A 26,716-nucleotide genomic window follows, 5' to 3' on the forward strand; every position below is an offset into this window, starting at 1 on the left:
GGGCTCTTGAAATATATTTTCAGAATAAAGGAGCAAAGGTAAAAGCTGTTCTCCTGACAAAATACTAATGAGAAATTAAAGACGGGGGGAAAAAAAATGACATGAATACCAACCCCAGTGATTGTTACTTCCTTGAGAAGGAGTATCAAGAAAAGGGGAGTTGGCCAGCGCCGGGAACCCATTTCCTGGAATAACTGGAAAAATGTTTTCAAGTGAGATGGTGGAAATTAAAACAGCAGTGAAAAGGCTAGAAACAGATAAGACAAAATACACACCAGGTCTCAATAATATATCATTATTATTACTAGATTGATAGCATACTGTACCACTCCATCAAAACCTTTTGTAGCAAAGGGATCGTATAAAAGGATCAATAAAACAACCCTTTTAAACAATAAAGTAAACATATTCCACATGTTTTAGAGGAAATGAAGAAAAAACTCGTTAAGATTTAAGCTTGTTTAGGTATCTTATGCCAGCTTAGATTAGTAAAAATTCAAACCAGAAGTAAACATTATTTTTCCAAAGGTTGAGAATTTACAATCAAAGGAGGAGCCCAGGCAAGTGTGTACTGAAGATCTGGCAATTTTCTAGTTAATTTGTTTAATGTGGATAGCATCCAAGTCTTTTATTTTTTAACATGTACTATTAAAATTATCTTTCTATAGTATTAATTATGTATTACTAGGTTCCCTCTTTGTGCTTTCTGAATATAGCACAAGAAGTATAGGTATATAATTAAGATTTTCAGTAATATTTATTCGAATAAATTATGAAATAAATTATACAAATATTATGTATTAAATTCTGTAGATACAATAATGAATAAGAGAAACTACATACAAATCCAAGTCTTTACATATATAGTAACTCATTTATTCCTTACAAAAAGCCTGTAAGGTAAATTTATTATCATCCACATCTTATAAGTGAGAACACAAAGGTCCCAAGATTTGAGTGAGTTGCCAAAGATCACAGAGCCAGTTGCTCTGATTTGAATCTAGGCTATCTGGGGCCATGGTCTCTCAGCACTATATTATGCAGCCATCAAATAAACAGGGAGGTATATATCCTTATGAAACTGCACTATTAAAAGTATGAAAAACATGGTGTGAGAGCAAAGGAAGGCATATCTAATTGTGTGGTGGAAGGCAGGGTTAGGAAAGTCTTCTTTGAAAGGTAAGTAGGAATCCACTTAGGTAGTAAATTGGAGGCCATCTCTTGCAGAGATATAAATACATGGTGTGAAAGAACATTCATTTGGGGAAGGGGGATACAACTACCAGTTAAATGTCACTAGTACACAAAACAGAAGCATGTATTATACATTCACTAACTCTTGTTAATTTATTTTTGCAAGTTCACTGCAAAGTAATTCTTCATATGCTAAATGTATCCTCCTTAATCTGTAGCCAACAATTTATTCCCTTCAAGTAAAGTAAGCTTCCATATTAACTTCAAGAGATAATAACTAAGCAATTGATTGGTGTGCTGGAGGTAGATAACATTTCATCAGGATGGCTAAAGGGACTGGCTGATCATTTCAAGTTCCAAGTATTGTGGTTTTACTGAAAAGCAAAATAGATAAAATATTTGATTCAGTTGTTGGTCAGTTTAAACTGTACAGAAACAGATAATTCAAAAGAATCATTTTTTACACCCTTATCTGTGGAATGCAATCTTAGAAATATTCTATCTTCCTACAGAACATAGGTCTCTTTGTTTCCATTAGCATTAACTGGTTTTACAATCCCTGTTTTAAAGTTATTTGAGAAATTTTTAAAATACCACACTATGGTCTGTTTTCTCACAGAATCTTTAGTGAAATAAGTAAGAATACAAATATAGACAATGCTATAATGAAGTGGCTTCATCTATTATAAGACAGACTGGCCTGTTAACAATTTTAAAATCTTTCTGTTAGTCCCTCCCATCCTTAAAATCATTGGGTTTTTTTTTTTTTTTAATATTGTATTCTCAATGAAATAGGTTTCTTAAAATGCTTTAGAATTTTCTCTGAGTTAATGTTTAACTAATGTTTTAGTGCATAATTGGCATCTTAAATAAACAGAATTAGACAATTGAGACTGACCAAATTTCATGTCCACTTCTCACTACGATCCCAATACTCTATTCCTATTTGAATTCCTTGCCATTTTCCTGGAATGAAACTGGACCTTAATGTTGAAACTATGATTGGGCCTCTTTGTTCCCACCACTATTTCCACCACTCCCCCAATCCTACCCCACCACAACAACTATTTTGCTTGCAATGATTCACACAGGTCTTCCTGATTGATAACACCCAGGCTTGCACTTCTGCCAAGAACCAAAGATCCTTGAAGATCCAGCTGCTGCACTTACTCATACCCACTGATGAGATCTCAGTACTGATGTCAGACAAGCCAGAATCAAGAGTCAGTCATGCTCTTTAAAGAGCCCACAGTTTCTGCTACACAGTTCATTCCCCAAAACTGCCCCTAAACATCAATTTCAGAAGGCCCTCTAATGACATGCTTTGTAGCTGAAAACATACTAATCATGAAAAAAACCCAACACCCTTCATGATTCCCACCATAGACTGGGAGCTCTGGGACTCCACTCCTCTACTCTTCAGGGCCGCCCACAGCACTGTAGCTGCTCCGTAACTTCCTAGTGTACACGTGGTCCCAGCTGCCAGCCATGACAATGAGGTTTTCATGTCATGACCATCTCTCCAATGGGGTTGGACTCAATCAGAACATCTATTTCAGGGACCCTAACTGCCTAGACACCATCTAATGGCAGGGACCCTAAATTACCATCACTCCAGGAGCTCAGATGGAAGGAGTTGCCTCTTTCAAGGACCACTTGTAAGAGGGAAGAAGAAATCTGACTCCATATTAGATCTGTTCCTTTTGCTTTAACCTTTGTGCTTTGTTGCCTGTGTTTAGTCATGCTGGCTCTGCAACTTTTGTAAAAGAATGTTGCCTATAGCCTGAAATATACAGGACAGTCTATTCTCAGGGCTCTGACCTTTAAGAGTCCATTCCTATAGAGATAAGAAGTTGGAGAATGGAGAATAACATTTGCCTTGTTGAAGGTTTACAGGAACATCATGACCTGACCTACAGGGACAGCTGCAAAAACAGAGGATTCCCACACCAAGAAGTTTGCAACAGCTAGCCACGCCCCTCCCTCACCTTGCTTTTAAAAATGCTCTGCTGAAACCCTTCAGAGAGTTTGGGGGTTTTTGGGCACAAGCCACCTGTCTCCTTGCATGGCCCTGCAATAAACCTTTAAACTCTGATATTTCCATTTGTTTGGCCTCACTGTGCATGGGGCACACAAACTTGCATCCAGTAACACACTTACTGATGGATATTGTCAGCCTAGGATGTTGCCTTTTCAAAAAAAAAAAAAAAAAAAAAAAGAGGTAAGAAGGAAAACGGTCTTTCCAGGGCATCTGGAAAGTCTGAAAATGATAAACACCATGATAACTGTATTTTACGTTGAGGTAAGTCCTTCAGTGGATATACCGACATAAAGTTTAAATCAAAAATATAGCTTGATGAGATGCTTTTTTAGAGTTATCTTGTATTAATTTCTGACACCTAAGTGTGGATTTCCTCTTCTGTCTTTTTATGATTTGCATAAAACATGGTTCTGAGTGATTTTACATTAATATTAAAAAATAGATAAGAAGTTAAGTTGCCCTCTTTTCATTATGTATTCACTTCTGCATAATATTCTTTACTGGAATTAGGGACTGTCATTTAGGAGTACTCTAAAATGCCAATGACAAAACCAAAATTAATTAATTAATTAATCCAAACTTTCACTCAGATGACTATTAATTAAAAAGTCAGACTATCTTTAAGAATTTCCTATAGAGGATAATTTCCACTTATTTCTAGAGTGAGAAAAGATTATCTTCTGTAACATGCTAAATTACAAAAATATTAACTATATGAAATTTTGTCACTTCTGCACATGCTTCTTTTGGGCAATAGACCCTTCTGCACTTTAGAAGAGTCACTTACAAAGAAATCCTATCATATTGTTTTAAGCTGTGTAGCAGGAATACCGTATCTCTGAGTTCGTGACAATTTAGCATAGGCCAAGTCTTGTATATTCCTTGAGAGCATGATCCATGTCTGATTTACTTACTTTTTAAAATTTTCCTGGCCCCAAAACACCTAGGGACAGTGCCTTAAACAATACTAAATACCGATGCTGAATTAAAACAGTTAAGGTACTTGAAATGATTTAAGTTCAATATATTACCTTGACTTCCCCATTTCACAATGTAGCCTCTTTGTAATTGACCCAAATTCCCTAGAGCTTTCAATATATTTGAATTATGTCAAACTGCTGCATCACTAGGTGAGATAAATTTCATTACATGGGATTAATATAAGGAAGGAGATGGGTAAATTCACCGTAAGATATTTATTTATGGATCTATCGCATCACATGGAAATGTGAGTTTAAAGCAATCGAGAAAATCCACTATTAAAGAAGAAAAAACTGGAACAGACTCACCAGAAAATGTTAAGCTATTTTGGTGGATTTTGGTTTTGTCAAATTCTTAAATATGTTTGGCCTAACACATTTCCCTTTAATTCCCTTAATATACCCTGTGGATTTCCACAGAAATGTGAACCGTATGTTTCTGATTCATTTATACTTAACTCATCAACATGTTTGGTAAGAATGATTTCAAGCACAAAGCCTCAGGAACAGTTTCTGTGGGCTCTTTTATTTTAGTTAGTAAACAACGAGAACCTGAACCCAGAAATCCTGGGGCCTCATTTAATACTCAAATTCCATAAAGAATGAGAGGGTTCTTAACTGGATCAGGCACACTTTGCCTTTGACGGCTGCTCGCTCCAAATCTTGCAGCTGGGAGGAATTATTTTGATATTTCCCTCTATTTCTCGTCACTTTTATTTTAGAGAGCGTAAGCCTTTGATGGTGCAAAACTTGTTTGAGTTGGGACCAGCGGACACCCCATCAGCTCTGTTTGTGCAGGATGAGGCTCTAACTGCCAGGGGACCCTGCTCAACCAGGGAGTCTGAAGAGGAGCCTTTTCTCTCCCAGTAGTAAATTCAAGAGGATCAAGTGGTGTAATTCCATAATCTCTCGCGACCCACCCGCTACAATTTGCTTATCTACATATAGAGAGAAATTTTTACCTGACTCTCTCCGGGATATGAGTGAACAAGTACAAAATTATCTATTTAATGATTCTTCATCAAGCTGATAATTCCTCGGTTTTCTCATCTAATCCCAGTATATTTGATAAAGCATGGGGACACATGCATTTCCTTTCTCTACAAACTTGGGAAAGCATACACTAAAGGTCTATGTCTGAGTATTTAATGAAAGGTATTTTGTTCCCACGTTCGGCTAGTATCTCTCTGCCATTAGCCTACCATCACGTGGGATTTTATATTTCTCATTAAAATGGCTGACATCTTGGTTTAGGAAATTAGCAACAATACCTCCTGTTCCTCCTCCTTCATGGGCATTCCTCCAACAGCTGTCAGATTCCAGTTTCCCTGTGGTTTGTATTTATAAAGACCCTTAATGCTCTGTAATACATTAGAGATAATCTGCTTATACTGATGTCTACTTTTCCCTCCACCCACCCCTGCCATGTCCTTCATCACCAAACCCCACTCCTTCCCTGTTACTTCTAAGGACTCCTTTGGTGACAAAATCTTAGGTCTAGAGGCGTTCCTTTCTTCTGCTCCTCACTGAAAAACAGAAATAAAAATCCTCTGGCTATGAGATATATGTAATTTCTGTAGAAGAAACTTAAAAACAGAGGATTAGCATACTGAAATAAGAATAATCCAAAGGAAATTCCTAGGGAGAAAAACAGCTCTCTTTCATCAACCTTCTCTGGAATTAAAGAGAGATGAAACAGATATGTGTGGTATTTGCAGAAAAAAAAAAAAAAGTGTGGTTTTCAATACAGCACATAAAATGTACCTTCTGAGTTTCATAAATGAAGGCCCTGAGCTTTTCTTTTATCAAACGAGAGTGGAAAAAAATTTTATCAGGAAAAAAACACAGTGAAAGAAAACCATGCGGAAATTGGGTCCTGAGCCACTCGTTTAATAAACATTCCTGGACCAAGGTGTTGTGGAAAATAAGGCACTAGGGATGGAAGTGTTTTACCCCTCATTTATAATCATTAAGGACTTTTTATTTCCCTGCTTACATAAATCATTCCACTCTATTAAGATAAAAGTCTGAATGGCCTCACTCCAAAGTGGGGAGAAGAAGAAATTCCTAGGACTTCTATATATTATTCATTTTTAACTTCCTCCTTTAAATTTTCTTTTAAAAATATAGTGTATAATGTGAACAATATACTAGTTGAATAGTACATGTATACATTTTACAGATAAATACACAGATATTGGAAGAACAGGCTCAAAATGCCCCTTTGTTTTGTTTTACTAATAGGGATGCAGAATCAGAAATAGGTTTGGAGCCCACTGACCTATTAAAACGAATCCTGTCAGACAGAGAAAGATAAATACTGTAAGATAATCACTTATATGTAGAATCTAAAAAATGCAACAAACTAGTAAATATAACAAAAAGCAGGGTCACAGAGATAGAGAACAAACTTGTGGTTACCAGTGAGAAGAGGGAGGGGGGAGGGCAATATAGGGGTAGGGGAGTAAAAGGTACAAAGTATTAGGTATAAAATAAGCTACAAGGATATATTATACAACACGGGGAATACAGCCAATATTTTATAATAACTATAAATGGAGTCTAACCTATAAATATTGTGACTCACTATATTGTACACCTGTAGCTCATATAACATTGTACAGCAACTATATTTCAATCAATCAATCAATCAATTGAATCGAATCCTGAGCTGGTAATTCTGGACCCGATGCACAGCTCCTGACCTGTGTGTGACTATTCAGCTGCTTTCCCTTGGACAACTCACTTAGGTCTCTGAATCTCCATTTCAAGGTCCAAAATTAAATTAGATACTGCCTGTGGCCCTTATTGGCAAAATGCCAATTGTACATTGTACACGTGCTTATTAAAACCAGTAACCTGAAATTCACAGTGACTTGCAACTGAACAGGTTATGAGGGTGAATAAGACTGTCATCAAAGAGCTGGGAGTCTAAGAGTAGAAGAAAATTTAAAAGCTTATTCTGTTGTAATCTTTATAATGAGGGCACCAAGAAGGGCTGTCCTACTGTCCTAGACAGTTATATGTCGGATATGACACTGTCTCCTCAGGATTTTCCTGTTTTTGAATTTAAAGGCAACGTTTATGCACACAGTGGAGTAAAGTTCTTAATGGTTATAAACTGAGAGCAAATAAAGGCTCAACTGTTAAAACTGAAGAAAGAAAATAGTTAACATAATTTAGAGTCAGCTTTGGTTAAGTATTCTTCTAAAACTTCCTTAGTTACATCCTCATATTTCTACCACAGAAAACTTTCTGGGTTGTATGGTTTATTCAAGGCCCATTTTCTTAAAATATTATGATTCATGTTCTTAAATTAAGATTCTTGGATGTGTCCCTTTGGAGTTCAGAGAGTCAGTTCTTATGTTCACCCAACCGACAAGTTCAACCCTCTAATTACACTGCTCAGCTATAAATAATATGGAGTATTTTTCATTCCTTTCCTTTCAAAATTAAAAGATCTTTATGTGACATACCTCCCTTACTATATTTTTGATCTCTTGAAAAAACAAAAACAGTTTTTAATTCATCTTGGATTCCCCAAAGCACCAAGCATGATTTTTTTGCACAGAGCATGTGCTCGAAACATATATTGAATGAGTGAATGAATGTGAGAGAGGAAAGTAGTAGTACCTTACCAAAATCTGGAAGAGCTTTCCCAAAATGTAATCCTTGTACCGTTTACATCATTCACTCTTCTGAGACTTTGTTTAAACCCACTGTAGTGGACTCCACTTCAAATGTGTTGAGTCTCTCATATATTAATAAGCTCACCAAGAGATTCTGGGCATGCAAAGTTTGAGAAACATTGACCGGGAGGAACGTCAATTCCTCACCCTTTTCAGTTTCCAGTGAATATCAGGGGCGTGAAGCATGGCTTCAATTCTGAAATTTTTTGAGACCTAAACTTTCCCTTTGCTTCTGAGTTTGTTTTGTTTAGAATCCCACCTGAATGCCCAAGACTGCATGTTTGTCGTAACTTGACAGTAGGGATCTTATTGTAGGAGTGGGGGTTAGGGGCCCACTGAAAGTAGTGACTAATAATGACTACGATGTATTGAGTACTTACGACATGCCAGGTTCTGTTTCAAGCATGTTTTATATAGATTTCTTTATTTAATCTTCATATTAGCCCCTATTTATTAGGTACTATTATTAGGTCCATTTTACAGGTAAGAATACTGAGGCACCTAAACAGATAAGTAACATACCCTTGGTCACACAATTAGTAACTGGTAGAGCTGTTTGACAGCAAAATAAATTCGATGGGTGGTCTGGTTCAGGCACCTGTCCAAGTCCAATCACATTACATTTTCGTAGCATCGACACTTAAGAGCTCTATCCCTGTTGCATCAACAACAGTGCATGGGAACATCTCCCAAACTCATGGCAACCAACATGTTATACAAACACATTTGCTTCATGAGCTAGACTCTGTTGTTTTCCAGAAAACACAAACTCAGCAAATGAAGAAGGGATTCGCATGTTACAACTCAAAGCTCTACCACTTGAAATACACCACATGGACTTTGGGAGTGAGGATTCATCTCATGAATAGTCAGGATACTTTGCAAAAGCATGAACATCCTTTTCCAACTCAAATGGCAGAGAAGAAGCTAAAATGCAAGTTTTCTAACTTTTAAACCAGTATATTTTCCATTACACAGGATGCTTCTCAGTTCAATTTTCCATATCATTGAAGTCTGGAATAGAGTTATTGAATATCCACAACTTTTTCCCCTCTCTTTAATATTTAAGGTGTGGCCAATAGGTCATATAACCTAGATTTCGGCGCACAACTCTGCCATTAACTCGCTGTACTGAACAAATCACCTAACTTCATGCAAGTCCATTTTTCCAGCCTACAACTATATTGACTAAATTGAAGGGGCTTTGAAAGAATTTTAAGAGGAGTCTTACAAACTATAAGCACCATGCAAGTATGTTTGTATTAATAACAATAATCTCCCTGAGGTTGAGGATTATATACACATTTGTTCAACTAAAGTACCTTGTGTACAGTAGTAACAGTAACTGAACATTATCAAATACTTGCTATGTGTCAGGCACTGTTCTAAATACTTCACTTGTATAAACTGATGGAATCTTTACCACAAGCCTACAAAGGAGTTCTTCTTCTTTTCATTCTGCATGTATAATATCTGAGCCTCAGAGAGATAAATGGGGGAACTGAGATCCCAGCCCCAGAATCCCTATTTCATGACCACTAATGCATAAGGTGTACATTATAATTAATAGCACTGGACCAGTGGCCAGCAAACCTACACTGTTTCTGCTTTAGGGACCTCCTAGCCAGAGCAAAACACCTGCTAAACTCACTGATGAGCAATGTGTTCTTTCACAAGTCTGTGAATCCTGCATCCCCGCCTACCTCACTGACATGCGTTGAGTCTCAAGGAGAAAACACATTTTATACAAGTGTAACGGGCTGTCAACAATATTTGTTAAGAAATAAATGATAGCCTTGCATAGATGGCTAGACTAGTTTGCTCCTCTCTCTTATTTTCCCCTTCTTTGGTCTAGTCTAGTATGTAGTGAATTAGGTTTAGCTATCAGAGTAGAAGCTGTTGTTTATGTGCCCATGTATGGAAGAGTCAGGAGACCTTAGAAGACTTAACACAAGGTCAAAGATCTTGCTGTGGGTCTATCCAATAATTCTATCATGGAACATGCAAGGCCCAAGGGATGGCTCCATTGCCAGATCACTTCCTGTGCTATATCCTGAGGCCTCCACATTTTTGGCTTCTCATCCTAGCAGACCTTCTCCTCTACAGCTGCTCTGGCTGACCACTTTTAAGATGTGAAATGATGCAAGCCTGAGACATTATTATTACCACTTATAGTGGATTGAATATTATCCCCCCAAAATTAACATCTATCCAAAACTTCAGAATATTACTTTACTTGGAAGTAGGGTCTTTACACATGTAACTAGTTAAGGATCTTGAGATAAAATCCTCCTGGATTTTGGGTACCCACTAAATCCAATGACCAGGGTCCTTATGAAAGAAAGGAAAGGGAGACTTGGGCACACAAGACACCTAGACACGGAGACAAAGAAACAGAAACGAAGGCCATGTGAAGACAGAGGCAGAGACTGAAGAGCCTCAGTGCAAGCCAAGAAACACCAAGGATGGTTAGGAGCTACCAGATGCTGGAAGAATCAGGGAAGAATGATTCCCTAGAGCCTTAGGAGAGAGGATAACCCTGCTGACACTCTGATTTCAGACTTCAGGTCTTCAGAGCTGTGAGAGAAAAAACTTTTGCCTTTTGAAGCAATTCAGTTTGTGGTAATTTCTTACAATGGCCCTAGGGAACTAATACACCACTTATTTGCTTATTCTATAAAGAATCAGAAAAGGTCTTTCAATGGGTTTAGAATTCACTGAAGAATCAGAGATTTTGACTCTAGAACTAAATTAAAAATTCTGTAAATCACACTCTATGTGGGGAGAAGATTCTATTAATCACACTCTACATGGAGAAAACAGAAGTCATTACTGGCAACATTTATTTTCACTTTTGATGGTCCAATAATGAGAACAAAATCTACTTATAGCTGAGGGACTTTTTTCTCTTGTGTAGCATACTTCCATGCAATTATAAAATAGCATGTTATTAAAAGACACAGTCTATTAAAAAAACCTTAAAGGAAATATTTTAGAAAAAAATGAATTCCAAAAATATAAGAAAATACTGTCATATTTCTGCCATCAAACAACCACTTCCAGAAATATTTTCATTACTCTTGGTTACTAGTGCTCTATCTAGCCCAGTTTTAAACCTATTATATAGTAAAGTTTATTTAAAATATTCATTAATCCACATTTTTCCATAACCTAAATAACTAGGGACCATCAAAGATGATTTTTTATAACCTATTTTAACTGGGCTCATTTATGCACTTTTGACTATTTTGTCCTAGATTATTATCCAAAGTGTAACATAGAAGAGACCCCAAATTTTAACTTCGGAGGAAAAAAAAAAAGCCTGTAAAAATTTTTATGCTTTTCACTCAAAGGTAGTGCTCCCAGCATGGTGCCTGCTACCCATGTGCAGCTGTGACTGAAAAAACTCAAGGTGTGATTAAACAGTCTTTTTCATATAATCCTCCCTTAAAGGTTTTTTAATTGGAACACAGCCACTATTAACAGAGCCTGTTCACCAGAAGTCTTTGCTCCAAGTGACGAAAGGAGCCACCCAACTTCTGACTCCTTCATGCCAGGCTGATGCTTGCTACCGCCATCTCTCAACAGTGCACTGCTCTGTCACACGTCAGTTTTAATAAAGCAAATAACATGATGATAACTATGTTTACAAGCCTTTGACATTTGGTGGCTTCATAAGAACCTTATTTTTTCACAGCACAAACAAGAAGCACTGGGGCGGATCTTCTCGGGTGGAAAACTCTCCTGTGTACACATGCCCGCCTCTCCCCATCCCCATACAGCCCCCCTTTTTCAGTTTCCCCATATCCTCAGCTGTAGGGTTATTTTCTGGTGTCCTAGCCCAAGAACTTGAGGACCATTTCAGCTCTTCCTTCTGTATGTTCCCTGCATCTAATTTGTCATCAAATCCTTTCACCGTTTTTTTTTTTTTTTTTTTCTTGGCCATTCTGTGCTGCTTGCGGGATCTTAGTTCCCTGACCAGGGATCAAACCCTCGGCAGTGAAAGCGCCGAGTCCTATCCACTCGACCACCAGGGAATTCCCTCCTTTCACCTCTTAACAGAAGCTGCCTCCATTCATGTCATGGTTCCAGCTCCTATCACCTGAGCCTTCTCGAGGACACTCTTGGGCATGCACTCCTCCCCTCCGGAATCCCTTCCACAGTCTCCATCGAGCTAAATGTGCCTAAAACATCACTCTCTTCGTGACATTCCCCTTCTCAATATTTTGTTATGGTTCCCAATTGTCCACTAGATTAAGTGCTAATCCCATAATGGGTTTTCAAACCCCGCTATAATGTAATTCAATTTATCTGTCGATCTGGCTTGTTCTTGTAAACTCCAGGACAGCAGTGTTCCCACTGCTTCCTTTCCAGCTGGACCTCCCCATTCTCTAGGCCTCATGATGACTCTTTCACCCTGTCCCTGGTTCTTCTTTAACGTTGGGCACAGAATGTCCTCCCTCTTCCCCACCATTTAAACCCGACCCATTCTTGAAGATCCTGCTCAGTCTACTTCTTCAGGGAGTCTTCTCACACTACTATGCGCTACACAGTAATACTCCACCTCTGAAATATTAACTCTCAAGGTCCTTTATTATATGTAGCTTCCTGTCCTTCCATCTCTCTCAGTCCCTCATTCTCACGAAATTGGCTCAGAGACCTTGTTGGGGACCTGCAGGCTTTATCCTCTCATTATTTTTCTGGTTTACCTGCCCTTTCTTAGCTTAATGCTGTCCCCACTTACCCTATACATTATTACATTCTCATCAATTCAATCAATAGTCCCATCTCACCTTGACCCTCTGCCTTGCCAACTCCAATACAAGATCATTAAATTGTTCATTTCTTCAGTGTCTTTTCAGTACCTACTGGTACAAATTTGATGACAACATAGACTAGCTCCTTTAAATTTTCTATATGGATTTATGACTACTTAACAACTCTTCCCCAATCTTACCCAGCTTCCTTTTCCTTTAAGCCTTTATAGATTTTCTTAAGTCCTTAATCTTTTTCTTATTCCTTTCATTCCTAGAAAATGTCCATTACTATGTACAGTCGTGCTCGGCTTCACTATCCCCACACTCAGATTTGCCTATATTCTTTTCTAGTCTTAGAGGAAGAGCATCCCTACTCTGCCAGCCTCTCGCTTCCTTCCCCTTCCGTCTTCTTTGAGTTCTTGTTCAAGCCATTGTTCCAGTTCTCACTCTCCTGGATTCTCTTGTCAATTTATAATATGCTCAAATCACCCCCATATTTTCAAATACCCCTTTTCTCAGCTCTGTCTCCTTCTTGACTTCACAAGTAAACTTTTTAAAGGCTACCCTTGCTGTGCTCACTTTTTTACTCCAGATTCCCAAACTGAGTCACAGCAACTGGATGCTTAGCCCCACTGCTCCACAGAAAATGCTCTCCAAAATGTACATATGTACATTAGAATACTATTCAACCACAAAAAAGAAGGAAAGCCTGCCATTTGAGACAACATGGATGGACTTTCAAGGCATGACGCTAAGTGAAGTAAGTCAGACAGAGAAAGACAAACACTGTATAACCCCTCTTATATGTGGAATCTAAAAACAAACAAACTCATAGAAAAAGAGATCAGATTTGTGGTTACCAACTTCCGGTTATAAGATAAATGAGTACTGGGGATGTAATATACAACATGATGACTATAGTTAACATTGCCGCGTGGTATATTTGAAAGTTGCAAAGGGAGTTAAATCCTAAAAGTTCTCACCGCAAGGAAAAAAAATTTTTTTCTATATCTCTATGAGATGATATATGTTAACTAAACTTATTGTGGTAATCATTTTACAATATATATGTCATTATTCTGTACACCTTAAACTTATACAGTGCTGTATGTCAATTCTATCTCAATAAAACTGAAAAAAAACCATTGCTGGTCACCTCCCTCCTACCTACCAAATCCAATGGCCTCATTTCATTCTCATATAGCACCCACGGGTATTTACCTAAATAACTGTCTCAAAATAATTGTCGTCTTTGCTTTCATGACATTCCTCCATATTTCCTTCTACCTTCATGATTCCTCCTGAGAGGTTTTCACTGATTTCTCTTCTTTGGCCTAGCCTTTAAATGTGGGTCTTTTAAAGAAAAATTATTCTTAGTTTCTCTTCCCTCCTACTACTAATTTTCTCTAAAAGTGATTTCTTCAATTCCTATGGTTTTATCTGATTCCTAGATACTGATGACTCCCAAAATTTACTTCCACCCTCAATCTAAGCTTTAGACCCCTATTTCCAACAGTCACCAACTTCTGCTGACACCTCAAATAACCTGGGAAAAGCCGGGCTCACTATCTTTACTCTATACTTGCTCCTTCTTCTATATTCTTTACCTTTGTTAATAACTTCACCAGAACACTTGGAGACAGTCATTTTAGACTTTTTCTTTCATCTCTAAGTCCCGTGGGTAACCCAGTCCTAACCCATTCCAACTTCCCAATCTGCCCTCACCTCCATCCTGAAAACCACTACCTAAATTCAGGTAATCCTTGTCTCTCTCTAGTCTGTTGAAAAAGACTTCTAATGAGTCCCTTCCCATAGCCTCTTTCAATCTACCCAATATATTGTCCCTTAAGTTATTTCTCTGTTGCCAGAGCTAGCTTGTTACATACATGACCATGTCACTCCTCTATTTAAAAAGAAGAATCAACTCGGATCTGAGATATGTTTCTAAAAGCTAGCTTGTCCTTTGTGTCTTCCCAAGTTAAAATATGGTCTACACATAAAGGCTGGTTGAGAAGACCAGTGTATAACTTTGGCCCATGTGGTTTTTACTTGAGAGATGCTTCCTATTTTCTTCTGTTGCTCAAAGTACCAGGTGACATCTGTGAAACCATTTCTTCCTCTTTCCAGATGCAGTTCGCTCTGCTCCAAAATGGGTTTCTCCATGTCAGTGGTGACATCCCATCTTCATTTGCCTGCTGTTGCAGTGTCCTTGTACTTCAAGGAAACCATGGTCAAATGATGGAATGTGGGCTTCAGTGACCTTTCTTAAAGATGTCTGCTTTATTTCTATAGAATAGTCTTTCCACTTGGCATAAAAATTAATGTCACTTTTATAAGTACTTGGTGAAATGGAAATGCCCAGTGTCCTGGCTTTCCATCTAGAATAAGATTATGATTAGGATCAAAAGGACTCACCTAATTGAAGATGGCTCTGAATTTTTTAGATTATTTTAGAAGATTTCCTGTTGTTATTTTGCATTTTACATGTGCAAACAAAGCTATGACGCCAATTAAAGCTGCTTCCGGTTTACTCTGACTACACATGAAGGTGCTTATTTGCTGTCAGTGCCAGCCTGGGCATTAACCAAGTCTTGATGCATGAATCTCCCTGTCCCCACCACCAACAGCTGTGGCTGGGAGAATTTAAGCATATTTTTCAAGTCTTGTATAGGATTTGTAAAGGTTCTTCTACTCTACCTCCCAATGTAAAGCATTACTTCATAGAAGACTGAAAGTCTGATTTTATGTTGATTTTTAAGCCTTTCACACAACATAAATATAAAAAGCTTTATCTGAGTTTACTTGTACTGTCTCACTCAAGACGGATCTTAAAAATGCTTTAAGAATCTCCCCCTTACTCGTCACGTGTTAGGGTGTGTGTGAGAGCAGGAAAGAAAAAGCCAAGGATTAAGTTTGTTTATCTTAAAATTTTTAGCTTGTCGTCAATCATTTCATTTTAATGTGCGACATCATGCTACAGTAATTGTTTTAACCCGTTTCCTGCTGGCCATACCAAACCTTCTGTGAAATCAATTTAAAGTTTTTCTTTTGAAATTTTTCTCCAGAAAATAAGGGAAATAAAGATTTGAAGTGATTATACAAATAATTACAGCAAAATCTAACTATTTAAGTAGAGTTTGAACATATTTTTCACTACTGGCTCACAATTTTTAGCATATTTGTCATGCAAGGCACTGGGCTATATATATTTTGCAGCATATAAAAACACCTAGATTAAATGGGTCAATCAGTTCATCAACTAATTAATTAACTTCCTGCTTCACTTTTTCTCGAATTACATAGCTGTTAATATTTGTTTAGGAGAGCCAAACATGATATAATCATTTTCATAAGCTATTATTCCATGTTATAGAAGTTCTGTGATACAAAAATCACAGAATTATAGTATCCTTTAAAAAAAAACACAACCCTTCCCCCATCCAAAAGAAAAGTTATAAATTTAGGCCAATATAAACTTGTCAGAGTTCTCCCTCTCAATTTCATACCAGGGCGTGGTGCTACACAGCTGGGGAGCTGAGCTAATAAGTGTTGAAAAATGAAAAATGCTGCTTTATGCCATCACATAAACTGGCGAAAATAATACTTTTACCTCAACCCCAGTTTTGACAAACAAATGCCAAAATGTAGATGCTGTAAGAATGAAACTTTATGGTATTAGACTTGTGGGACAAACGGGTCTCGTGGGATTTTCTTTTTATTGAATACTATATGTAATAAGAAGTGGCATAACATTTATAAAATCTAATCATTTTTTGTTCCTTTTTGAACCTCAAAGCAGTCATTTCCAGAAAAGCTGTTGGAAACACTGCCTAATGATCTATTTATCCAGTAGCGAAACAGGATTATACCTTTTACAAGGAGACTGAGCTTTCCCTAACAATATAAATACTGTAATATGAAGGCACACTTTGAAGATTTTGAGGAATACCATGCTCAACAAACATTTATCGAACAACTACAACAGAATTCAGAGTGAGGCTAAGTGCTCTCATGTAATTTACATTCAATACTGAAATCAGGATCCAGCTGATTTTCTTGGGCTGCTATGTTTCCTATCTGATGGCCATTCACTCATTCTCACTTACTCACCATTCATTCAGCACTCAATCTGCAAACATCTAGTGCAGGTTTACCATGTCCAAGTCACATAGGCCTACTGAGTCATGAGAATTTCACCATTATAGCAAGATGGCCCAAACTGATCATGAGGAGAAATCCCTTCATTCAGGGGCTAGGAATCAACCTGATGGAGCCAGAACAACGTAAGCAAGGAAAGAGAGCCAAGAGCGTACACTGTTAGGGTACATTCCTTCCCCACAGAGAAACACTGAACTTCAGTGAAGAGAGGAGACAGAGCAGCTCACGACCCTCTCCTAAGGCTCCTAGGTGTTGTTAGGGTCCAGTGGCTGGGAATTTCTGATTATATTTAAAGAACTGTGATTGTCTATTCTATACATGCCTTCCCTGATTTTCCATAGCTAGAAATATATTCTCTTTCCTCCGAACTTATTAAAATTGTATCTGTAACCTTCTTATAGAAGTTACTAGTATGTATCTTACATCATAGATATGTATACCTCTTGTCTCCCTACAAAATGTAAACTCCTAAGGGTAGGACCAAAGTCTGATGTATCTTTCATTCACCAACAGTATTTAGCATGGTGCATTTTGAATATTCTGTCATTTGGTTGAATAAATGTCCTCAATGGAGTCAAACAATACATAATCTAATACTCACAGCATCAGATAATACTTACTGCAGTAGTAAAATAAAGACAAAAACATAAATACTAATTGAGAAAACTAAAAAGCATGCCTAATATTTGGGAGAAATACCATTTAGGCAGTCTAAATCATGTGCCGATCAATAAGTGATAGGAGAAATGAGGGAACTCTGATTACGGTTTTTAAAATGTGGAATTACATGAAGAAGCCACTGAAAAGTGACTTTTCCCAAATTCCCCAAAGTATTTGAATATATTTTATAGGACACAACCGAAGACTACAGTTACATGAGCAGAGACATATTACCATTTTTATGTTCCATAATTTAATAAAATGCATCACTGGAGTATTTTCCTCGCAAACAAATGCAAATTCTGCAAATGGCAGATGGTTTCCAGGAACAAATCTATTCCCCCCATCACTATTATTAATCTCAGTGTTACTACTACTGAGTTACTACTCAGTTTACCATTACATACGCTGAAATTGGTAAAAACAAGAAGGATTTTGGTTCATTGTAGTAGGTTCTAACTATTAAGCAGATGGCTTTAAAATGTATTTCTTTTCTCATCACCCTGCTGCTATACTCTGAGCTATAGAGAGGAACCATGAGTTCTTTAAGAATATAGACTTGTCAGTTATCTTTGTTTTAGTGCACCGGATATAGCTGGCAATCTACCAGTGCTATTGACATTTTGTCTAACTTGGCTAAGTAATTTCACTCTGGAAGAGAGGATTATTTTAAATAGATAGATAGGTGTGAATATCTATATATGTGTTATTCTAAGACTCGGAATGTTCACATTGGGGAAGTGGTGAACACCAGAAAACTTTAAATTAACATGAGACATATGGATATGTGAGAAATCACTGATTTTGTATCACTTACTATGAGATTTTTTTTCCTCCACTTGAATTCAAATGATGACCATCACAATACAACTTCACTGGACTAGGCACAAAATAACCAAAAGGCTTAAGTGAGCTTCAGTGAATCAACAGCAAAACAGCGAGGCATGACAAAAACACTCTTAGGGGTGCAATAAAGCACTTTTTTCAAACAGTGTGGGAGGTGGGCAAGACACTTCAGCAGAACAGCTTGGACTACAGCCATGTGGCATGTGGTGACATCTTTTGAGGAAAGGATTTAGTCAACCACAGGTCAAGAAAGGAAATAATTATAAACAGTGACAATCTCGGAGAACAACAGCCATAGCCACAAATTAAAGTTCACTCTTCAAAGGACTTCATATTAAGCTTCAGATCCCAAAATAATTGGCATGATTAGCATAACCTTTGAATATAAAGAACAACCTTTTTTCTAACCTGTGATACGGACCACTACAGAAAAGGAAAAAAAAGAAATAGTTGTTTCTTGTTTCTTTACAGTATCTGTGTGCCTTTTTTTTTTCCTGTTTTTTTTTTTTTTAACTCATATGATCTTTTAAATGAAATCCCTAGAGAAGCTTCTTGGATTGTCCCTATTGAAAATGTCTTAGAGATGCGTGGAACACAGTTAAGAAATGGTTGCTGTTGAGTACAAAGAGTCTGACTGAACTTTTAATACCGCATGTTCTATTTTTCTTCTCTTCTTTTCCTTACTCAGAAATGAACAAGCCCCTGAATGATGCGATGAGGGAAACTTGGTGCTTTCCACAATGCACAACTTGTAGGAAAAACTGCATGTACCTTGTGTTTATGACCAGAGCCATGGGTCAAAATGAAATAATCAAGAGATTTCATTTGCAGTGCATTTTTATGTTTTCTGGAAGTTTGTTTTAAAACAAGGAACATATTTATTGATAGTTCAACCTTTTCATTGGTCTAATGAATGGCTTAAAGACAATGATGAGACTTGAGTCTGTGTGTGTGTGTATTGAAGAAAACATGGAATTTACCTTCTCTACTCCCATTCTAGTATGTTCTCCCTGAATAAGCAACAAATTGGTGGTAGCTATTACCCCAAGTGCTTTCCAGATGTTAACCACGTGACTGAACAGAACTATTCTGACAAGAGAGGCAAGTGATGGGAATTGTTAGTACATGTGATGATTTTAATAACCATTAAGCACACTTTTTTGTCTATTAACTCCACCTGCACAATGTAAAAAACCTACATAAATGGGATACTTTTTGTGGGAAAGAGGAAGATTTAAATCTATATAACATATGTGAATCTTTCTTTTTTTAAAACAAAAAATAAACTAACTTAATGAAAGCTGGTTATTATTTATCTTTTAATGTTTTAAACTTTTTTAAGACTAAATTTTGTGCTTATGCTCTATAGAAAGGGATGTACATTCTTACAGTCTATGTTAAGATATGACAAGCCCTTTTGATGTCTTATTACATAGTCTAGGTAAAAATCTGCTTTTAAATTGTTTTCAGCTAACATTGAACACTGATGCACTTTCTATTTTTTTGTTAAGAAAAATAAATAATTCACACTTTTGCAAGTGAAGGTATGTACTTTTTCTGGCTTTCATTAAATTATACTATTGGAAGCAAGTGCCAGCAGACTTCGTGGGTGGCATTTCTCACTGAGACGCAAGACATGAATCAATATTTTTATTAGAGTCAACCCACTTGTCTTCATAAACAAAATATTGTTAATGTTTTCCATTTAGACTTCAATGCTGGTAAGAAGAACATACAAATTGTTAGAAGAAAGAAATAAACTACTCGGATAAACAGTTTTTCAAAGACCATCACTGGTACAAATTGAAGCAAGAAGTTGAGTTTTTTGCCAATGGAATTTCCAAAAGCTAATGTTTAGTGAGTTTTTTAAAAATGTAAATTATTGAATAGATTGCTTATTTCTCTCTTGTACTTTTACTATTGACACAGATGTAGCAAATGATATTTTTTGAACGTCCTTTGGCTATTACACATTCTATAACAACCGCGTAAATATAAACTAGTGGGGAGTATGGGAGAAAAAAGTAAATGACAATTCTTTCTCCACACATGTGCGCGCACACACACACAAATACACACCTGCAGCTTGCCTTCAAGTGAGAGAATCATTGTAAAGTTTGTAGCATGGTGGCAACATTAAATGGAAGCTCTTTACTTTTGTTGGTATTGTTTTTTAGGGCCAGAGTAGGGGAGTGGGAAGTGGGAAAGACAGAAATGTAAACGGTCAAATGTGCATATGCAGTGTTTGTAATGGCCATGCGTGCTGGAGGAACAGGTAAGAGGGGCATTTGGGCTCAATAAAGACTAGACAAAGGAAGAGAAGATAGATTTGAGATTTGAAGAATGAATAGGTTAGTAAAGGAGGGGAGAGCTACGCCTGGCTGAGAGATCAGAATGGGCAAAGGCAAAGGGGCCCAGGGTGGCACAGCACATTGGGAGAACTCTTGCTGTTCAACATCATGAAAAGAGTAGAACAGATTGGCTGTCTCCAGAAATAAACAGGAAAAATAAAGAGGTATGTTCCTGAAGAGTGTTTTGAAAATTGCTTTGTAAAATCAACATTTACATCTGATGTAAAAGCACCTAAAAAAAAGGACTGTGAAGAATCCTTTTATTGTCTAGGCGCTGGGACTGCAAAGATGGAAAAAATCCAATCTGCCTTCAGAAAGGTCAACGAAATAGATACTCACTGAAATATAAATTATGCCATATTTAATTTGTCTTGTATATATAGACTTTGAGATGTATATCATGCTTTCTTAAACTGAGGCACTCCCATAAAAATGACCTCATTTCCTTGTTCTTGCCATGCTCAGATCTGCAAGTATCATCTTCAGGAAAACTGTTTTCTAAGTAGGGTAACTTGACCTCAAGAGTGTACAAGACAGTCCTTTGGAATGTGGAAAGAAGATATTAAAACCTGTTTACATCTTATTTTTATCCCAAGCTTTTAAATTTCTACTTTTATTTATGTTTTGTGTACATAGAATATATTACTAAATAATGCATTCACATAACTTATAAGTAAATAAATATACATAAACAAGAGATGTGCTAAAAACTTTTTAGTGATAGGGCATATATAACAGAAAAATTCTGGAGACGATCTCTGTAGAAGTTAATTATTTTTCTCCTACCAATTAAGCTGGATGATACGGTCGCTAGCACCAGGTGGAGAGTGCTGCTTTGGTTTAGCTGAAGATATAAAGCACGGGGCTTCTCATAAGCTTTGCTTGCTGGGAATCAGAATGATGTTGTCACCAAAAATCTTATATGTTGTTGCTTTCAAAACTATAAAACTATGGAGCAAGGTAGTCACACCTGAGGTCCCTATATTTCTAGGAAGTCCTTTGGTGGATTCAGAAAACCCCCAAAGTGCACTGGGGTGTGTGTGTGTGTGTGTGTCTCCCTTTCACTTGAAATGGCCCATAACTTTAAGCTGAATCTTAAGGAGACCATGACCAGCCCCTACCCAACACCACCAACAATTTAATAGACTTGTCACAGGACAAAATCTTATCTTCGTGGGTTGGCTGACCTGTGTGCTCCAATCACATATGCCACATTTTAAGCAACCAGCCTTCCTGGATTATGGCTCACTCCTTGTTCTTATGACCTATTTCTTCTTCTCATTCAGGGTTACGTCCTAGTTTTGTTTTATTCTCACTACACTATCTCTTGACAATGCGCTCTCTGATTTTCAAAAAATTCTGCCTCCCAAGTGAAGCCAGAACCGGTCCTAATATTGTGACCCTGGCTCTGCCCTTGTCTGGTTTTCTCCAAGTTTTGGCCTGTCCACCTCTCTGGCTCTTCCTGGCTACTGCCAACACGACCAATGACAGGTAGATGTCTGAAGGGGTGTAGAGTTTCACTCTTCCTTCATGCTTTTCCTTCAAAATATAACTCAATTAAAAGCATAATTCAATTCCAACAAGTAATATTTACGATTCCATTCTAGGCATCTCAGGAAGATACAAAAATACGTAAAATAGGTCCTGCAAGTAAAATAGGTCTTGCACTTAAGGAAACTACAGTTTAGTAGATCACAGGGATAGCAGGAGAAGTATTTAAACTTAGGTTTCATACCTCAAAGCCACTGCGCCTTCCACCATACAACACTGACAATTTTGTCCAAACCAGGTGGGAATTGTGTGTGGGTTTGTAGATTTTCAACACTGTTTAATAAAAACATTTCTTTTCACTTATATTCTTTTATTCTCTTAAGCTCTGTGAAGGCAAATGAAACAAATGTATACAAATGAAAATATGTGATGAGTGCCAAATTAACGTTCTGAATTATCACTGCCTTAGACTCCTGCTTTGTCCCTTGCATCCATTTATCTATTGTGATAGTAGCACATAACATGGAATTTATCATCTTAACCATTTTTAAGTGTACAGTTCAGAACTGCTTAGTCACACTGTTGTGAAACAGATCTCCAGAACTTTCTCATCTTTTAAATCTGAAGCTCTATCTGAAAACCTATACTCATTAAACAGCAACTCTTCTTTTCCCTCTTGCCTCAGCCCCTGGTAACCACCATCCCACTTTCTGTTTCTATGAATTTGACTACTCTAGACACCTCGTATAGGTGGAATTATACAGTATGTGTCCTCTTGTGAATGGCTTATTTCACTCACCATAATGTCCTCAAGTTTCCCTCATGCTGTAGCATGTGACAGGATATCCTTCCTTTTTAAGGCTGAATAATATTCCACTGTATCATATACCTCACTCTATCCACTCATCTCTTGATGGACATTTGGGCTGCTTCCATCTCTTGACTCTTTTGAATAGTACTGCTGTAAACATAGGAGTGCAAATATCTCTTCAAGACCCTGCTTTCATTTATTTTGAATATATTCGCTTGCATCCATTTTTAACCTATACAAAGAAAATTTTCTCCTAAAGACTTACATTTTGCCAGCATTTTATAAAAAATTCTCTGAAAGTATAATTAGACAAAGGAATGGTATTTGCCTTTAAAATATGAATTAAGGAGAATTTACAGTTTCTGTATTTTCTTAATGAAATACAGAGATGACAATAGAAAATCCATTGTCATACCTTTACATAAAATATTTTCCATTGGTCAATAATACAGACAGATAGATAGATAGGCAGAAAATAGTCCACTTCAGAATAAATTGCACTTACTTTCTAAATTGCAAAGATTGATTCATATGATCTGATTGTCTTCTTAAAAGATCTTTTTTAATTCTTTTTTTCCTGGCTTTTAGAAACCATCAGGAAGAGAGTAGAAAGAGAGAGTAAAGGTACTAAAATCAGCCACACAAGAAAGGAGGAGAATTATATTTGCTGATATTTCTGATACTACTAAATAAAAGTTTGTGCAGTACAATTAAGAGTTTTGAGCCGAGCATAATTAAATATCAGAGATATACTTATAAAAGTGGCATGTGTCACAAATTTAAACTCCTTCATGATCTTAGAATCATAGAACTTGAGAGCTTATCAAGCCCTACTCCCTGATTTCACAGTTGGATAAACTGGTTCAAAGAGACTAATGGTCTGTTTAATGTTGCATAGCTTGTTACTCCTGAAGCTGGAACATCATTTCAATATTCTGCTCACTGCATGCTATTATGCCATTATGCTATTATGATTACATATATATTTCATCTGCTCTTAAATGAATGTAGCAGGACATAGACATTCAGACTGTATTAATAGAGAAATTACTCTTTTTGCTTTTCTTTTCTTTTTTTTTTTAAAATATGTGTATGGAATGCATCATCTTCCCCTCAGCCTATGGGATGGTTTGAAGATTGAGACTTCCTTGCCCTCAAGGGAACAAGATCTGGTTAGGCGTTGCTAATACCTCTTGCTCTGAATTTGAAGAGCCATCAAGATCTGTCATAGAAGAGCAAAGAATGGATGCTAGGGTACATAGACATTCCAAAGATCAATGGAGGGATTCCCATGAGGGATGTGAGGACACAGAGGAAGTTGACTAGGAAGCGTTTCCAGAAAGTATCAATAGCTTAGGAATATGAGAACTGGTCATGGGAAGTGCTCAAAAGGGAGGTGATCCCTTTCCTAAAGAAGAGTCATGTCACAAGGCAAACAACATTGTTGCAGTTTCCAGTCACATACACTGACCACCCAGCCTACGTCTGAGGCAGAAACTTCCACCGTCCTCAACCAAGTCCTGTACACTGCTTTGGTGTGAATCACTCTGTTACAGGCCAGCAGGAGTGACAAGTGCCCATGCTCCAAGATTGTATTTAGTCCGTATCTGAGTAACTCATGTGTCATCCCCCCATGCTGCCTCAGCCTAGCTCACAATACCCCAGGTGACCCATCTGCTGTGAAATGGCCCCATGTCTGCCATGCATATCTAGTAGCAGTAGTGGGTTAAAAAAGGAGGATTCCCCACATCTGCATTTAGAAGGACTGAACTGAAAAAACTTAAGGTCCCTGGAACTGAGGAAATGGCTATACTAAAGTTTATAATCTCATATAGCCATTCATTTCTAAAAAGTTCATTCTTATTGTTTAATAAGAATTCAGGACCTTTAAGTATTTTCTAATTTTTCTTTCATAAATGGATAAGGGGAAAGTATAAAGGAACTTACTTTGTTAGTTTATAAAATTTTAAGTATTACCTAACACTGAGATATTTTGTCCAATGTGTACGTACTGTTAATGTATATGTGTTTCTCTCTTTGAATAATGCAACAGATAAAAATCAACCAACACAAAGAGGGTAAGATTTGATGCTCAAGAATGAGGAAAACAACAAATGCATAAACTGTGTATTGTCTGATGACTAAAGTGATTCCAATTAACTGTGATCATTTGAAAGTACCAAATATACTACTCTAAATGGCTTATCTTACAATCATCTTTCTGAAGCCAATAAGTGTGTCCTAAAGGATTTCTAAACACACAGTGTCACAGCAAACTAAACTCTCACCTTACCATTTATCTTTAGATCCCAATAGATATTGAAACACTGCAAAAAGGTAGGGTTTTTGTTTTTATTTGTTTGTTTGTTGCTTTTATTTTATTTACTTGTTTTTCTGAGGTTAAACACTGAAGTTACCAAAAGGGAGTGCATCAATAATGGGCATATAGATTGGCTGAAAGGAAACGAGTAAAAAACAAAAAAATTAAGAGATACACAAAGAGTAAAAGAATGTATGAAGAAAAATCTTCCAGGGATAACTCTTCCCCCAAGTTCAAAAGGGCAAAAGATCCACGGGAAAAGAAGCAAACAACCATCCTGGGACTTAATTACATTGCAAAGTAATGCATGAAAGGAACATGAAAGTTACAAAACAAAGTTACATGAAAGGAACAAAACATTTTTGTTCAAGAGTTTGCCTACCAGCTGGCATTTCTAAATACAGTAATCTAAAACCTTCTGTTTGTTCTATGAATAAAGATGAAAGGAATAGCAACAATAGCTAAGCATTGAAATCACTGGAAATAAAAGAGTATTTTGATTAGGTTTATGAGAATCTGGCTTATTCCAATAATGATCCTAAATGTGGGAAGGCTCAAGTTCTAGGTGCAACTCAGAATCCCAGCATTCAGGTACTGCTTATCCACCTGCTCAAAGTGATGCTCATTCAAGGTGAACTGGTGCTCATTCAAGGTGGAGGAGCAAACCAGGAATTAAAACCAGGAGACTCGGGGATAATCTGAAGAAACACAGAACTCCTAATCCATAGAGACTCTAAAGGGCTACAGTCTAAATCCCAGAAGCATTTTTTTTCCTAAAATAGAATAGTTGGAACATACCCTAATTTTTGTGAGCTACTGTGTAAATGTGTGTGACTGGACTTTGGCGTCAGATAGAACCAATACACAAATCAAGGCTCTACAAATGACTGGCGGTATGAGCTTGTGCCAAGTTCTTTACCCCTCTGAGCCTCATTGGCAAAAACAGATAGTAATAGTGCACAGTTTTCTTACCGACCAGGGTTCTTGGCCTCCTTAATCAATAGGAATTGATAAGAGACCAGACAAGAAATTCAGGCAAGGCTTTATTGGGGCCCCTGCTGCAGCCACAGGGAGCAAGAACAAGCAACAGGTCCCCCTGCTTGCTCCCTGGAGGCGGGGGAGAGCTAGTTCCTTATATGGGGTGAGGGGAGGGATGTGTCCAAGGGTCAGGCCAGAGGGGTGCCTTAGATGGTTTGCCTACCCCTTTGGTGGTGCTGTGTGCAGGGGGCATGTGCAGTCCCCTGATTTTGCTCCTGGCTCTTCAGAAGTGGCAATCGGGTTTTTGGTCTTTTTGTATCTTGTTCATTATTTGCCCCAACTGCGCATGCATGCAGTTATTTTTAGTCCCTTATAGTTTCTTTGTATTTTGTAGGAGACGTCTGTCCAGGTGCAAGTACTGCAGCAAAGGGTCCCAGGTT

At 37.4% G+C, this 26,716-nt stretch overlaps 1 long non-coding RNA gene across 2 annotated transcripts in view; it reads right to left on the reverse strand.

Annotated features, from left to right (window-relative positions):
- Positions 1–26,716, reverse strand: part of LOC133087724 (uncharacterized) — a 232,671-nt gene that overhangs the window by 202,685 nt on the left and 3,270 nt on the right. The gene's annotated exons all lie outside the window — the stretch shown is intronic.

Source organism: Eubalaena glacialis, chromosome 3, assembly GCF_028564815.1.
Source record: "Eubalaena glacialis isolate mEubGla1 chromosome 3, mEubGla1.1.hap2.+ XY, whole genome shotgun sequence".
NCBI classification, from domain to species: Eukaryota; Metazoa; Chordata; class Mammalia; order Artiodactyla; family Balaenidae; genus Eubalaena; species Eubalaena glacialis.